Source organism: Equus caballus, chromosome 7 (assembly GCF_041296265.1).
Source record: "Equus caballus isolate H_3958 breed thoroughbred chromosome 7, TB-T2T, whole genome shotgun sequence".
Taxonomy (NCBI): Eukaryota; Metazoa; Chordata; class Mammalia; order Perissodactyla; family Equidae; genus Equus; species Equus caballus.
This window is the reverse complement of record NC_091690.1, coordinates 78113438-78123370: the sequence shown is the minus strand read 5'-3', so window position 1 is coordinate 78123370 and position 9933 is coordinate 78113438.

Below are 9933 nucleotides of genomic sequence, written 5' to 3'. Positions count from 1 at the left end.
GAGAATAAATTAGTAGGTATAATTCAAGTTTTGAGAGTTAGGGAATGCCAGCTTGAAGTTGTAGTTAAGAGCACAAAATTGGAAGTTAGACTGCTTGGTTTTGCATAGGGCCACCACCATTTACTAGATGTGTGACCTTGAATGTGCTCCTCAATCTGTCTCTGCTTCATTTTCTTCATCTATAAAATGGTGCTACTTCATAGAGTCTGAGGATTACCTGAGATAATATATATGCCTTGCACAGAGTATGTGTTCCAATAATGTTAGGTGTAGTAGTAGTAGTAGCAACAGCAGCAGCAAAAGTCATGCTAATAGAAGTGATTCTGGTAGTTATTAACATTAGTATCGTCACTGCTATTATACTGAAATGCAGTTATACCTGCACCCCATTCTCAAGTGTAAGTTCCTGAAGAAGAGAGTCCATGTCTTGTTCATCTCCAATGCTCAGCATCTAGAATGGTATTTACCCCAGGGTAATGCTTAATGTTGATGAATAATGGCTGTTAAATGGAATTGGCATGACAAGTTACTAGCTATTGGAGGTGAGGGTGGTGACAGCTGGAAGGAAAAGAAAGAAGTCAAAGATGGTTCTGATATTTCAAACAGAGGTAAAGCAGCTGACAACTAAATAGAAGTCGCCAATGGCCTTTATTTTGCTAAATCCATTTTTTTAATTCTCAATCATCTTACTTGACCTACAAGCATCGTTTTATCACACTCTCCATGAAACACTTTCCTCACTTGCATTTGACAATACAGATTTCCCCCACTATCCAAAAGAGGAACATTCCTCTGAAACATTTTGTAAGCCAAACTGGCATAAAGCAAAGAAGCAATTACCATTAATTTATATGGGAAAAATTTTTGAACATTCCCAGACTCAAAAGGTAACCTACCAGAATAAATCTAGGTAAAGCACAAATGCTCACAGACACAGTTGAAAGCTATGGCAGTTTGATACTGAGATGCTGAGCTTGGTTCCCAGGGAAGGAACTAGGCAGCACCACTCTCACTGCTCAGAGTGTTTGCTGCCTCTCTAAGAGCTCACTGCAAAACAAACACTGAAAGCTATTTTCACTTTTCATCTTTTTTTGTAAAAGTGAAAATCCTCTTTGGATTTTATTTGGTTAGTGAAAACAGGTACTAATGTGGGTGTTTCGTAAAATGTTGGTATTAATTCTTCTTTAAATGTTTGGTAGAATTTGCCAGTGAAGCCATAGGGTCCTAGGGTTTGCTGTGTTGGGAGATTTTTGAGCACCAAGTCAATATCCTTATTCATCATTAGTCTGTCTATAAATAAATTTGGAGAGTTTTCAGTCCTTATTTTTTCTGCTCATTTCTCTCTCTCCTTTCCTTCTGGTACTCTATGAATATGTTGGCATACTTAATGGTGTCTCACATTTCCATGAGGCTCTGTTCACTTTTTTTCATTTTTTTTAATCCTATGTTGTTCAGAAAAAAATAAAAGGTGACAGGGATACGGTCATGCTGGAATGGTTATATTATGTAAAGCTAGAAGACCCACTAACGGTTTACATTTCATGGGAAAGCCCAAAGGACACAACATTCAGCAAGACATTAGGAATGTGCCAATGAGAGGGGTACCAACATCACTAAGAAGTTCAGTGGCGGCTCTCCTCTGAAGACCAGGGGTGGCGGTAGGGGCAGTGAGCCACAGCTGGGCTCATTAACACCTATGGGAGTGATGAGAGTGCTAAAGAAATAGAGGTCAGATACAAACACTTAACCACTAAAAGCCAGGAGGCTGCAATTACCCTAACAAGAGGAACAGAGAGGAAGCCAAGAGTCCATTACCCACAGGGAGTTGTAAAGATGGTTAATAGAACATGGTGTCCACCAGGAGCAAAAAAAGACATTCAATAAGGATGCTGTTTAACATATAAAAGCAGAAAAAGGCAAGAATAAAGGAGTAGAATGGTAAGGGTGGTCACCAAGTAAAGAGTCACAACCCTTGCTCAAAACCCACTGACTGAAAAGATGACTGGGATAAAGGACCCTGCAGCACTGTGGCAAATATATACTGTAACAGTTCCTAAAAGGACCTACAGCCATTTACTCAGAAAAACATACAGTGGGGAAAGGAGAGGTACACAGATATTTTGTGGACTATTGGACTCAAGATCTGAGTTGACACTGACATCTAGAGAAACAAAGTACCATTATTAATAAATGGGGGCCAGGTAACGAGCAGAGTCCTGGCTAAAGTCAAGTTTAGGGTCAGCCCACTGAGTCCACAGACCCATCGGGTGGTCTGTCTCTGGTCACCAAGTGTATAATAAGGAATGACATACTTGGCGGTTGGACTAACCCCCACATTGGGTCCTTGTCCTCCGAGTTAAGAGCTATAATAATGGGAAGGGCTAAGTGAAAGCCTTCAAAATTGCCCTCCACCCTGGCCAAGATAATAAATCTTTTAAAAATCACAACCCAGCAGGGGCTGGCCCCGTGGCCGAGTGGTTAAGTTCGTGCTCTCCGCTGCAGGCAGCCCAGTGTTTCGTTGGTTCGAATCCTTGGCGCGGACATGGCACTGCTCATCAAACCACGCTGAGGCAGCGTCCCACATGCCACAACTAGAAGGACCCACAACGAACAATATACAACTATGTACTGGGGGGGGCTTTGGGGAGAAAAAGGAAAAAAATAAAATCTTTAAAAAAAAAAATCACAACCCAGCAGATGTCAGAGATTAGTACCACCACTAAAGACCTAAAGGGGTGGTGGTCCCTATCATATCTCCATTTAATTTGCCAGTCTGGCCCTTGTAGTAACAGATGGATCCTGAAAAATTACTGTCAACTACTACTGTAAGTTCAACCAAGTGGAGGATTCTATTTCAGATTCGTACTGGACTTGGTAACATTGCTAGAGCAGATTAATAAGGCCTCAGGTACATAGTATTTGCCATTGATTTGGCAAATGCATTCTTTTCTATTTCAGTGATAAAAGACCACCAGAAACAGTTCACGTTCATGGAGAATGGACAGAAATATTTATTTAGAGTTTTGCCCCAGGGATCTATTAACTTTCCCACTTTCTGTCATAAAATAATCCAGAAAGATAGGGTACCATCTAGACATCCCACAAAACATCATGTTGATCTATTATATGGATGACATCATGCTGATTGAGAAGGAAAAGCAAGAGGTGGCTAATGAGTTAGTGGCCTTGTTGACATGTGCTCCAGAGAGTAGGAGATAAACTCTATGAAGAATCAAGGACCTACAACATAACAAAATATTTTAGGGGTGTAATGGTCAAGATCTGCCCTCCAAAGTAAAATACAAATAACTGCATCTTGTAGCCCCTACCATAAAGAACAAAGCACAACATCTCGTAGGTCTCTTTGAGTTCTGGAAGCAACAAATTCCACATCTAGGAATACTTCTTTGGTCCATATACCAGGTGACAAGGAAGGCTGCCAGCTTTGAATGGGATCCAGAGGAGGAAAGGACTCTGCAGCAGGTTCAGGCTGTGGAGCAAATTGGCCAATTGCTGTGCCATATGATCCAGCGGATCGTATGGTGTTGAAAGTGTCAGTGTTGGTAAAAGATTTACTATGAAGTTTATGGCAGATGTCAGCAAACCATGGCCCATGAGCTAAATTTGTATGCCAACTTTTTGTTGTTGTTGTTGTTGTTGTTGTTGTTGTTTTGTGAGGAAGATTGGCCCTGAGCTAACATCTGTTGCCAATCCTCCTCTTTTTGGTTGAGGAAGATTGTCACTGAGCTAACATCTGTGCCAATCTTCCTCTATTTTATGTGGGATGCCACCACAGCATGGCTTTACGGGCAGTGCTAGGTCCATGTCCAGGATCTGAACCTGTGAACCCCAGGCCACCAAAGCAGAATGCGTAAACTTGTAAACTTAACCCCTATATATAGGCCAGCCCCTATGCCAACTTATTTTGTAAAAAAAGTTTTATAGGACTACAGCCATGTTTGTTCCTTTGCATAGTGTCTATAAATGCTTTCACACTACAATAGCAGAGTTGAGTAGCTGCAACAAAAACCACATGGCTGACAAAGCCTAAAACATTTACTGTCTGGTCCATTACAGAAAAATTTGCTTAGTGGCAAGCTCTAGTGACAGAATCATAATACAGGGATTCTGGAGTAAGGCCATACTATCAGCAGTAAAGAAATATGTGTCTTTTGAGAAACAGCTCCTGGTATGTTACTGATCCCTGGTAGTTATGGAATGCTTGACCATGGGGCACAAAGTGAACATGTGACTGAAATTGCCCATTATGGGCTGGGTTATGTTGGATCCACCAAGGCATATAGTCAGAAAGGCCCAGCAGCAATCCATTGTAAGATGGAAATGGTATATCCAAGATCAATTTTGAGCAGGAATAGAGGGCATGAGTAGACATGAGCAGATAGCCCAGACTCCCACATCACCCACCAGGGTTGCACCAGCACTCCTCCAAGCTCACATCTATGGATTTATGGGGATCACATACAAACAGCTGAAGAAAGAGGAAAAGGCTCAAGCTTGATTTATGGACAGATCAGTTTGATACCGGATAGAGCTGAGAATGGATGGTAGCTGCATTATGGCCACATTCAGAAAGAGTCTTGAAAAGCAGTAGAAAGGGAAAAGTCTTCCCAATCAACAAAACTGCAGATGGTCATCAACTTTGTATGGAAAAAGAAGTAGCACAAGGTGAGAATATATGCAGATTCCTAGGCAGTGGCCAATAGCCTGGTGAGCTAGTCCAGAAGCTAAAAAGAAATGGACTGAGAGAACAGAGATAAGGAGGTCCTGGGTAGACCATGTGGGTGGATTTATGGCAGTGGGCACAAAGTATGAAGATTTTCGTATCACACATGCCCACCAGAAAGCACCCACCAGTGAAGAGGCACTGAACAACCAGTTGGCAAAATGACTTGACCAGTTAATGTTATCTATTCTTCCTCATCCACCTCCCAAGCACTTACCAAGGCTAATCAAGCTACTGCTGCCTCTGAATGTCCAACCTCCAGCAACAGAGACCTATGCTGAGCTACCAATAAGGCACTATTCCTCAGAGATCAAATGGACACTTGGTGGCAAGTCAACTTCATTATGCCTTTTCCATCCTAGCCCAACAATTCATCTTCACAAGGATAGATACTTTTTCCAAGTGTGGGTTTTCCTTTATTGTCTTCAAAGTCTTGATCAGCACCACTATCCAGAGGCTTACAGAAAGCTTGATCCACAGGTCTGGGATCCTGACAGCTGAGACTGAGGGAAATCTAGCATTGATAGTGGAGAAGGGAGAAGTTACCTTCAATTACTTCCCCAAGACCAACTGAAGTAATGTGGGCTATAGTTCACTTCTAACCTTCCTCTTCTACGTTTCTCCTCAGGAAGAGAGACCCACAGGCATCAAGGAGGGGCTGCTCTCCAAACATGTTTGGAAAAATAAATCTATGTGGCATAAGAAGTAGACTGTGCTGGTCATGGAGATGCACCATTTAGATCTTATTCAAGAGAACCTGCTGTGAGGGAGCAAAGTTGGCTGATGACCTCCAGCTGCCACCTCTTTGGATCCATCACAATGTTCACACCAAGGCCACACCTCTTCCAGACTCTCCCAGTCAATGACTGAGCATAACAAGGCCCAACTCTTCCCATCATGGAGTTTCTTCAACTGGCAGTCTTCTCAGGATTCCCTAAAGGCCTGCCCAGGACTTTCTCTAAACTCTCTGTGATCTGAGACTCTTCTTACCCAACCCTTCCTTACCTCTCCTTTTTCAGGTGTCAGACCTGCATTGTGGTCTGAAGGATTTCCTTGCCTACTATTGCTCTCTCCTCCTGTATGCTTCACAGGCATTTCCCCCCATAAATCACGTACATGTCTAATCCCATCTTGGTATCTGCTTCTTGAAGGACCAAACTGACATACACCCCATCATACTTTTATTCACTTAAATTATGCTGGAGATTTTTCTTTTCAACACATATATAATTGCTTCATTCTATTCATTGGCTTCACAGATACGCAATATTTTATTTAACCAGACACTGATGGTCATTTAGGATTATCTCCTAATTTGACTATTACAAAAATAAAAATGCTTCAGTGATGGATATATCTGAGGAACAGTTTTCATTTAACTGGAATTGCTGAATCCTAGAGTAAGTAATTTTTAGTTTTGTTAGATACTGCAGTATCTAACATACTCTTTGTCTCTGTTTCTTCACACCAACCCCCTCTGCATCATCGAACTTTGTAAAAATAAAATCTCACACCTTTAAATTGTTGTTATTTAATTGTTAGTGATATTAGGATCCTTTCACTGATTTACAAGCTATTTATACTTTCTTCTCCTTTCTACTGTCTGTTCTTGTCATTTGCTTCTTTTTCTATTGAGTTGTTGAGTTTTTTGCTTATTTATCTGTAACACTTTTTATATATTAAGTAAATTAGTACTTAATCTCACATAGGAGTTGCAAATATTTATTTTCCAGTTGACAACTTCCTTTTGACTTTGTATATAGCATTTCTTAACCAAACAAAATAATTTTTATGTAGTCATATGTAGAGATATTTTCCTTTGTGGCATATGGTTCTGTTTCTTGCTTAGAATGGCATTCTCCACATCAGTACTAATAACACCAACAACAAGAATAATAATAACTGATCTCATTTTATTCTAGTACAAATACCATTTTTTTGAGTTTAAAATTTGACCCTTCTGCAAATTATTTTGGTGAAATAAATAAGGTAGATAGACAATATTATTTTCTTACAGCCATGTGGTTTTTGAATAATCCATCTTTTTCCAACTAATTTTAAATAACATTATAATCACAGACTGAGTGACTATGAGTCCCCTTATGGACTTTCAATCTGCCTATTAATGAACCAATACCAAATTCTTTTTAGATATGAAATTTCTTTTATTTGTGAATATGTGGTAAGCCTAGTACACCTCATATCTTCTTTTTCATAATTTTCTTGACTGTTCATTCATGTATTTTTCTGAATACATCATGTTGTCTAGTTCCAAAAATAATCTTGATAAATATTGAGATTGACTTAAATGTATATTTAAATTTAAGAAAAATATATTTCTTTACAGTAATGAAGCTTCCTAAGAAAAACACATCCTCTCATTTATTCAAGTCTTCTTTTAGGTCCCACACAAAGGCTTTAGAGATTTCTTCAGATCGGTGCTCTACATGTGTCACTAAGTCTATTCCAATTATTGTCTCTTTTAGTTGCCATTGCATATGAGATCTTCTTTCCCATTTTATTTGCTGACCTGATATTGTTTGTACATATACAAAATCATTGATAATTGATATTGGTATCAATCATTGATATTGATCATGATTAAAAAGTCATTGTTTTTTTATATTAGCCTTATAACCAAATAACAACATAACTGTACTTATTCTAGTAGTCTTCAACTGATTATACTGATTTTCCAGGTTTGCAGTTTTATCATTTGCAAACAAGCGGGCAACCACTTTTTCAATTTGTATAAGTCATTTTTTCTTATCAAATCTCATTAATTTGTATAGACATAACAATATTAAGTAAAGCGGTCATAGTACCATAGTAAAGTGATGAGTATCTTTGACTTCTTACCTTCAATGGGAATGCTTTTGTTTTTGACCATTAAAGATGATATGGGTTTCTTATTTGATAATGTATTTTTACCATACTATGGAAGTATCTACCTATACCTACTTTATTAAGAATTTTAACCATAAATGGATATAAATTTTATTAAACGCAGTTCTGTATCCATGGAGAAGATAATATTAATATTTCCTAATAGTGAACAAGCCATACTTGGCACTGGTGTATTTTTTTTCCTGTCTCTGGATTCTATTCGCTAAATGGAATTAGAATGTTGAGCCAATTATTTATTAGTGAGATTAATATGTACATTTATTTTTAATATCTTTGTCAGCTTTAATAATAGCAGCAACAATAACAATAGCAAACATCTTTTAAGCACTTACTCTGGACCTAACTGGATCAAAGGGTTTTAGATGTATTAACTCATTTATCCCTTACAACAACAACAACAATGTAGGCACTATTATTATCCCCTTTTTACTAGTGAGAAACTGAAGCACAGGGAGGCTAAATAATTTGTCTGCTATCATACTGCTAGTAAATGATGAGGCCAGGATCTGAATCCAGGTAGCCTGACTCCAAAGCTCTCACTTTTTACCACTATAATATTTGTGAAAATAATTTAGAGGCTATCCACTCTCTTTCTTGTTTTTTTTTTTGAGGAAGATTAGCCCTGAGCTAACTGCTGCCAATCCTCCTCTTTTTGCTGAGGAAGACTGGCCTTGAGCTAACATCCATGCCCATCTTCCTCTACTTTATACATGGGACACCTACCACAACATGGCTTGCCAAGCGGTGTCACCTCCGCACCCGGGACCCAAACGAAAGAACCCCCGGCCGCGGAAGTGGAACATGTGCACTTAACCGCTGTCCCACCAGGCCAGCCCCTATCCTTCTCTCTTTAAGTATGGGAATTGCTCTTATATCATTGGCATTATTTTTCCTTAAAGTCTAATAGAATTCCCTTTTTAACCATCTGAGCTTGGTTAATTTATCTCTTTCCACTCCATTTGTAAGGCAGCAGTGGATGGAGGCAATGCTTTGACAACTTTCTCAATTTTTTTCATGGCAATTATTTTATTTCAGTTTTCTATTTCTTTAATATATATGAATCGAACAAATTGTGCATTTCAAACAAAATTTTCAGTAGACTAGAAAGGCCAAGAAATTTCTAGGCAATGTAAGGCATGGCTTCTAGTTGACAGCAATATATATGTATATATATGAAACCTGATAGATACATAAGTATATATAGTGATAGATTATATAGAGATATATAGACATGTGAAACCTAAAATATATGAAAGAGGAAATTTTTGTAAAAGTAAATTTTTCCAACAATACCTTGAAAAATCCCTAAGATCAGAGACACTTGGATCAGGGAGTTGGAGTGCTCATGGTGTGCTCAGGGTAGAAATTAACTAAAGAGCTGCAGGAAAGCCGAACCAATCCCAGGGATCAGAGCTGTGGCGTTTGATTCTAAGAAACCCACAAGAAAAATTCTCTCATTAAAGAGAGACAGAGAGAGAGTTATATGAAAAACTCCCAGAGGCAGCATCAGGGACTGAAACAGAAACAGATCAATGCTCTCAAATAGCCTCCAGCCTTCACAATGGCCATGGAGTCGCCACACAGAGAATCTAAGTACCTGGGTGACCAGTAGAGCAGCCCACCTGACTGAGTATACTTGCCTTCTCATAATTAGCCTCTGCATTTGCTATTAGGAGAATAATAATTTTCACATACACTGGGGAAATTCATTCCATCTACCAACATGTGTCAGTCCAACTGAAAATCACCAAAACAGCTGAAGAAAACAAACAGAAAGAAAGAAACGAAACTGAACACAGAACTAACCCCAAGGAAACAATTAATGCTGAAACACACGAAAATTTCAAAATGAGTAACATTAACGTCGTATTCCCAGAAAAACTTGAGAGGCTATCCAAAAACAATATGCTTCCATAAAGAATCATCTTTGACATCTTCTTCATCTTACCATTCATGTCTAATCTATCACTATGATCTGTCAACTTTATCTCACAAATAGTTTTCAAATCTACTCACCTCTCTCCATCACCAACATCCTGGTACAAGCTGCCATCATCTCTCCTGAACTACTTACTAATTGCTCTTTCCTCATTCATTCTTGCCCTTCCAATCAATTTTCCAAATTTTAACCACACAGTAGTTTTCAAAGTTCAAATATGATCATATCATGTACTACTACCTTCTCTTTGAATCCTTTTTATAACTTCTTAATGCTCTCTGAAGAAAGACAAAAATCTTTAACAGGGTTGACAAAGCCCTCCATCGAGTGAATCCCGCTTATC